This window comes from Cavia porcellus, unplaced genomic scaffold, assembly GCF_034190915.1.
Source record: "Cavia porcellus strain 051 isolate PalLab524CR breed Dunkin Hartley unplaced genomic scaffold, mCavPor4.1 scaffold_28, whole genome shotgun sequence".
Taxonomy (NCBI): Eukaryota; Metazoa; Chordata; class Mammalia; order Rodentia; family Caviidae; genus Cavia; species Cavia porcellus.
In genome coordinates, this window is record NW_026947511.1 from 43,740,408 (window position 1) to 43,747,891 (window position 7,484).

The following is a 7,484-nucleotide window of genomic DNA, read 5'->3' on the forward strand; positions in this document are numbered from 1 at the left end:
GTTTATTGGGCTGGAGAAATCAGCCAGGTGGGAGAGCAAGCGGAGTTGTGGGGTGCTAATGACACAGACTCGCTGGCAGGCTGGCTCCTCATCCAGGAAGGGTTTTCTTGGCCCGGTGGATAATGAGACTGAGTCTGAGTGTGTGTCAGGGAGCAGGGAGAAGGGGAGAAAAGCAGAGAGAAAGAGATTTGGGGAGCTGGGGTCCAAGGAAGGTGGGGGAGCCATTTGGGTAGAGAACGCTCAGTTCTCTCTGGGGACAAACCAAATGGGGTTCTGGGAACTGGGCATGGATTGAGCTAGGTCAAGAGGTCAGGCAGGGCACCTGGGAGGTTATACTGGTGGTCGCTCCACCCCCACCCTCATCCCTGGACTCTCTGAAAACCCAGGGACCCAGTGAGCTAGTTTGCCAAGGATGCGCACGGGAAGCCGGGCGAGGGCGAGCTGCGAGCTCCAGCTCCCGATCCCTGATCCCTGGGTGACAGCGGGTGCGGACAGCTGGGGATGGGCATGGGGCCTCTGCCTGGCTCAGCCGTGCGCGGACCGCCCGGGCCGCCTCGCACCTGCGGTGTTCCCAGGCTGGCCACAGGGGGGCGAGGGGGAGCCAGGCGCGCGGACCCGGCCATCTGCGGGAAGGCGGCGCCGGCAGAGCGCGGCTGGCCTGGAGTGGGGCTGGGGGTGGGGGTGGGGGTGGGGTGGGGGTGGGGGTGGGGGTGGGGTGGGGGTGGAGGCCGGGCGTTAATTCTTCCAGGGCCTCCTACATCTTGGCCAGCATGGTGCTTCTCCTAGCTCTAAATTGCAGATTTTGGTATTTTTTGCCCCTGTCTAAAACTTGAATGTCTCCTTTCTCCTTTGGGTTTGTGTCTCAATTTTCCTGAGTCAGGGAAGTCTTCCTGGTTGAGCTCTGTGGTTAATCAGTGCCTCGTTCTGTTGCACAGAAAGACATCGAGGGTGCGGTGGGGAGGAGAGGTCACAGAAGGCTCTGTGCGAGAAGCTTTGTTTCACCCCATTGCTCCTCGTGCACATCCTTGAGGACAGGCTTGCGGATGAGAGGCATCTTTTCTGCACGGAGCTGGGTAATTTACATGCAGTTTGGTACATAATCGTAAATGCACGTGCAATCAGCTTTCTTTTTCAGCACTGAGGTTTGAACTCAGGGCTTTCCCACTGAGGATATATCCCCATCCCTTTTGTGTATTCCGTATTTTAAGGCAGGGTCTCACTAAATTGCTAAATCACTACTTGCCTAAGGTGGGCTCAAGTTTGGCAATTCTCAGATGTGCACAGATGTGCACCACCACACCCAGCTTTATGAATCATGTATATGAGTACGCCCCATGACAAGAACAAGATGCTCATCATTTCAGGACTCCTAAGCTTTGTTCCAGTCAAATGTCCCCTTTAGGTAACCTCTTTTCCCACCTCAAAATATTACTTTCTGTCCATTACATGGATGAGGATACTGAGGTCAGAGATGTGCCTCTACATACCCAAAGTCTCACAGCTAGCAGTAGCACTGTTTATGCTTCTGGAGGCAGAGGGTAGTTTAAGAGCTAGACAGAGGCTCTAAGGGGGCAGAGGCCCCCAACACCACCATTCCACAGCCATCAGCCTGCCCCACCCCCTACCACCCCCCCCCAACTGCAGGCAGCAAACACTTTCTCGCCTTCCTGCTCCATCTCTATGGGTTCCAGAGTGCCTCACGTTGCCAGGAGGGCCCCCTGGGAGAACAGAACCGTGTCCAATCCAGAAGGCTTAAGGCGGCAAGCCTTTACTTGAGAAGTGTTTGAGGCTTAATTCTAGGAGCAAACCCCAGCAGTTTCCTATTAGTAGCTGATAATCCCTCTCCATAGCCCAGCCAGGGGCACCCTGAAGAGCAGCAAAGCCTGGGGAGGGACTTTTGCTTCTCTCTGATCCTCTCTGGAACCTCCTCTGACTTGGGCTGCAAGATTCCGCCCCTGGAAGCTGTTGCCTGAGAACTGAGCCTTGGCTCAATCTCCTCTACAGCCACTGGCTTAAGAAGGGGGTCCATTCCTGGGGGCCCTGGCTCAGAATCTGTCTCTGCAGATTGTGTTGCTCTTGACTTCAGCTCCAACGCCTCACATGTCCTGTGCTCTTTAAAAATCATTCTTTTGGAGATGGGGGTTTAGCTCAGCTGCATAAGCACCTGCTTTGCAAGCAAGCGGTCATGAGTTCGATCCCCGGTACTGATAAAAATGAAAAAGAAAAAAAAAAAAAAACCAACCCAAAAATTCTTTTTCCTCTTGGTTCCAGGGAGAACACTGGCTGCATGTGTCACAGAAATGAGTTTGAGTCTCAGGCCTGGAAACTTCTCCAGACATTGAGAGAACCTTCAAATTTCAGCCCTGCACGTGAAAGCACTGAGAACATTTACCAGGCTCCTTTGAGCCTTAATGAACATGTGACTAAGTTTTGGCCAATGGCATATAAACAAGCGTGTCATGTGGCAACTTTGGGGAATCTTTCCAGAAAATCACACAGCCTGTGCCTTTTTCATTCAGCCTTCATCCATTTTCTACCTGGAACAAATATATGATGGCTGGAGCTCTAGCAACCATCCTGGATCACTGGATCATGATCACAAAGGGCACAGCAGATGGGTAAACAGTGTCACAGCATTGCCAGTGCTCAATTAGTGGAAAAACAGGAGGAGGAGCAGCCCATCCAGCAGGGTGGAGGGGCTAGGCTGAGGCTTTCTTGTGGCCCGAAGGAGGAATCTGACCAAAGGGAAAGTCCTGTGGTTTTCTCAGTGTGTCTTCCAAGAGCCTCAGGCACCCAGAGGCCGGGCTTCATTTGCTGTTGAGAGGCGGGGTCTGATTGGAAGAGCCTGGACATTGGGGGCGTGGCCTGGAGGGCTCTGCTTGCTCCGGGCCCCTACCCTCGCCGGTTCTCTGCTTCTGGTCCATGGTGGCAGGAGCAGCTATTCTCCGCTCAACTCCGGGCCTTGCTGGTCCTACCTTGTTACTCCCTCCCCCCCCCCTTGTATTGGGGATTGAACTCACGACCTCGCACTTGCCCGGCACTTATGCTACTGAGCTAAACCCCTGGCCCTAAAAATTTCTAACTAGATTCTTTTTGTATGTTCGTTTGCTTTTTGGGACTCGAACTTAGGACCTTACACTTGCCATGCAGGCATTATGCCACTGAGCTATATCCCCAGCCCTCTTGGTCCTGCCTTGGAGCCCACCAAACCTGGACTCTTAAGGTGAACCAGGATAAACCCTCCTGCCTTTAAGTTGCTAATGTTGGGTATTTTGTGTAAGAGACAAGGGAAGTAACTACGAGTGAAGACACGCCAGGCTAGGACGCTGATATGCAGAGCGCAGAGACACGACGGCCTGAGCCATGTGGACCGAGCTGCCAGAAGCTTCCAGAAGCTTCCAGAAACTGGCGCCTGCCGGGAGGGCGAGGTGACTGCAAGAGCTACAAAGGCGTGCTGCGAGAAGCCGCTGAAGCCAGAGTCCCTGCCTGACCTCAGTCAATGACAGGCAGCTAACATGAGAAATGGGTGTGTGCGTGCACATGGACACACGGGTGTGCACACAGAGCAAATACGATTATACACGCACGTAAGGCTTTTTGTTCCTTGAAAGCAACCGAAACGAACCGAAGGAAGAGAGGAGACATGTATGGGACCCTTGGCACCCTGAAGGTTTACGCATTGTGGGTGTTTCTCAGCATTTTAGATGTGTTTACTCATTTCTTCCCAAGACAGCGGAGGACACTGAGGCAGAGTGGCATCTTGACTGGGCCAAGTAGCACATTTTGGAGCCAGGATTTGCAGCCCTGCAGCGTGGCACCAGGCCACCAGGCGTGTGTCTCAGTCTTAGCCCCTGCCTTCACTTACCCTGCGCGTGCATGGCCACACAGCACACTTCGGTGCGGACCATTCTGTATTTGACCTCCAGCCCAGGCTAAGTCACTGAAAAGGACCCCAGATAAAGCACCTGGCCCCAGCTGCCTGGGGTCCATCACCCTGCACCTCCAGGCTGCATTGTTCCGCACACTTGTGATTTCTCTCCTCTCCCCTGCTCCCGTGAAAGCTCTTGACCTTCATTCTACAAGCATGTAAATGACTGAGGGGAGCTGAAAATACTACCCTGCACTTAATAGTCCTTGAAAGTTAATCCTATGAATCCTTAGATACGCCGCACAATTCTTTCTCTGACACCACCCGTGGTCCCCAATTACTTTAGAAGCAGACCCAAACCATACCCTAACGTTCAAGGCCCCCAATCAATTAAATTCAAACCATCTGTTCCACTTTATCTCGCCCTGCATACAAGCAACGTGCCTATTTGTTTAGACAAACAGAGCTGATGCTCTGTTGGGTGAGGGAGTGCAGGGAGGAGGGAGCTTTGGGGAATTTCAGGAGAAAAATAGTGGTGCTGAGAAGTTATTAGCAGAAGATGTGGATGTGGGTGTGAGGAGGACAAGACAGAGTAGCCACGGGAGGTGACAAAGATGAGGAAAATAGATGATGATAGTAATATCTATATTCCATGAAACAGCACAGCCAGGAGTGGTTTTAAGGGATCGTAGGTGGAATGACTCATCTGATTCTCATGACTGCACCCCAAGGTGGGGTTTATTCTTGTCCCTGTGCTATGGGTGAAGAAACTGAGGCACAGGAAGGTGCTAGAGCTCACCTTCCTGGCTCCTCTGCGGGGATGGAGGTCAGGCTTTGAGTCTTGCTCCCAGCCGGTCTCGTTCTGTCTTCCTGCCTCAGCCAGCTTCCGATCTGGGCTTCATGTTCTGTCCCGTGTCTGTCCTGTTTGCTTCTGTGTGCCCCACATTTGTTCGGTACATGTGCACTTACACACGGCACGCACACACACACGCACAACACTCCATCCCAATCTTTCATCATCCTTCGAAGTCAAAGGCGGGGAGCGGTGCTGATGCCGCTCAGCGCTGTGCTGTGCGTATAGTGCCGGCACCCCATGTTAGAGGAGGCACAGGCTTTGGCCTGTGGGAAGACATGGACCCTGTAGGATGCAGGATAGGAGGACAGTGCCTTGGTGGGCAGAGAAGGCTTGCTTAATCCTGGTTGCTTGAATCAGCTTTGAAACAAAAGAGCCTTGAGTGTCAAGTTTAGCTCTCCTAGGGTCTGGACTGCCCTCTGGACTCCTCCTTCTCTAGCTCTTATTTCTAGCCACATCCTGGAGGATGGTGGGGGGACACAGTGCTCCCCCTGGAGGCTGGCCAGGTAGGACTGCAGCAGACCTGGGGGGCCCCTTGGGGCCATCACATCCATCCTCTCACTGTGCGCGAAGCCCACGGTTTTCCGTCTGTTCTCCAGGGGATGGCACAGTGTGGGTGTCATGGGGCTAGCAAAGCAGCTCTTCCCTACACCTGCAAGGGGTGAAGGCTGCACCCGGAAGTCCAAGTCATGTTAAGGGAAGGGTGTGGAGACCCATGAAGTCTTCCCCATCTGTGTTGCTTAGTGATTCTTTTTTTTTTTTTTTTTTTTTTTTGTCTTTTTCCTTTTTTATCGGTACCGGTGCCGGGGATCGAACTCACAACTGCCTGCTTGCAAGGCAGGCACTTATGCTGCTGAGCTAAATCCCCAGCCCTTAGTGATTCTTTATTAGCTGCACTATGGTGTCCCAGCATGGCAGAACTCACAGGGGGGAAAATAACCCAAAGACTTAGCACAAGGGCGGCCCGATCTGGATCTATACATTCTGCTGAGTTAATGATCCCAGCAGCCACAGGTCAAATAAACATCCTACTAACACCAAGCTGGGTGATGGACCTTCTCCAGATTGAGAATGCACTTTTGGACTGCAGTTTTTACTGACTCAAAACTCAGACCGTCTGCCAGGAACAGACTTTGGCAAGAGGTGGAAACCCAGAGAGTACATGCACACAGCCCCCAGATCAGATTATGGTGAAATACAAGGATGGGATCGAATTCTTGTGTGATAGCCCCCCCACCCCAGCCTTGGTGTATTTCTGGGCTTGGGCTTTGTCCTGTGATTGTAAACACTTTCTTTGATTTCCTCTGTGTAAGCTGGAATGTCCTGGCCAGGCATTCTTTTGGACTATATAAAAGCTGTAGGAGGAGGTTTATAAATAGAGTAGAAATCACAGGATTGTTTTCCCACAGTTGGTTCATTTATTGAGATGGCTGCAGTGAGAGGTGAGAGGGTGCAGAGGGAGGAGGACCCGCCCCGTCCCCGCTGCCTTTAGTAATCCATCCTCATTCCCTCACTGTCAAGCCCTCTGGGCCTGGGAGATGTTGCTCCCTCCTAACTTCCTCTTGACCAGACTGGAGGGGCAGAAGTGACAGCTCTCGGCCAGCCCCCAGCCTGCCCCAGCGGGGGGCTTTGAGTAGTTCAGTTCTAGCAAGATCTAAAGGAGATTGGCAAAGCACTGGACACCTGTAACCTCAGCACTCTGGGAGACCGAGGCAGGAGGGTCACAAGTTCAAGCACAGCCTGGACATTTCAGTGATTTAGAACATCTTAAAATTAAAAAAATATATTTTTTTGGACGCAGGATCTCACTGTATAGTTCAGGCTTGTCTTGAACGCATGGGAATCCTTTTGCCTCAACCTCACAAGTGCTGGGATTATAGATGCTCTCTCTCTCTCTCTCTCTCTCTGACACACACACACACACACACACACACACACACACACAGAGGAAATTTCTAATAGTGCAATCAATGAAATGTTACAGGTCTACTTCTGTGGGAAAACTGTCTCTTATCTGGAATTCCATTCTTATCTGGAATCTATTCTTGGCAAGAAGTTTCTTCCTCCTTGGATAACCCCAAGAACTCCTTTTCCTGGGTTGTCTTTGCCAATGGCCAAAATGCAAAGGGAGTCTCCTTTTCTGAGTTTCTTGGGGGAAGCTCTTGGGGCTGTGCTGGCTAAACTGAGGAACAGAGTGCTGGGTGGAGGAGAACCATCACTGGTGTTCACCCCACAGGCTGGCTGGTCACTTATTACTCCAGCTGTTAGGATGATGTGGAGGGATGATAAGACACAGTATTGGGGAGCACGATAGATAGGCTAGCAGAGGGTGGGAAGGGTCTGACGTCCACTTGTCCCTCTCCTTTCTCTGGGTCCACTCCCTCTCTAGTACTTCTCAGCCAAAGGTGATTTTTGCCTCCCTGGGGTCATTCGGTAACATCTGGAGACATTTTAAGTTGTTGCAGTTAGAGGTGAGGGGAGCCACTAGAGACCAGTGATGCTGCAAATCACCCTATGAGGCAAAGAAACATTCTGTCCTCTCCCAGAGCCCCCCAAGAATGCGAAGGCAGAGGGGCAATGCAGTGGAGACGTCTGTGGAGACCAAGTGGGGGGTCAGGTGGGCTTGTTCTGAGAGGAAGGAGCCGCCGTGAGGTCCCACCGACCCCATCAAAGGCCTCATAGACTGTGCAGTGGGAGCAGAGCAGACGGAGGGGTGCCACACCAGGGCGGTGGACCCTTCTCCCTTCGCAGGTGATCTCAGGG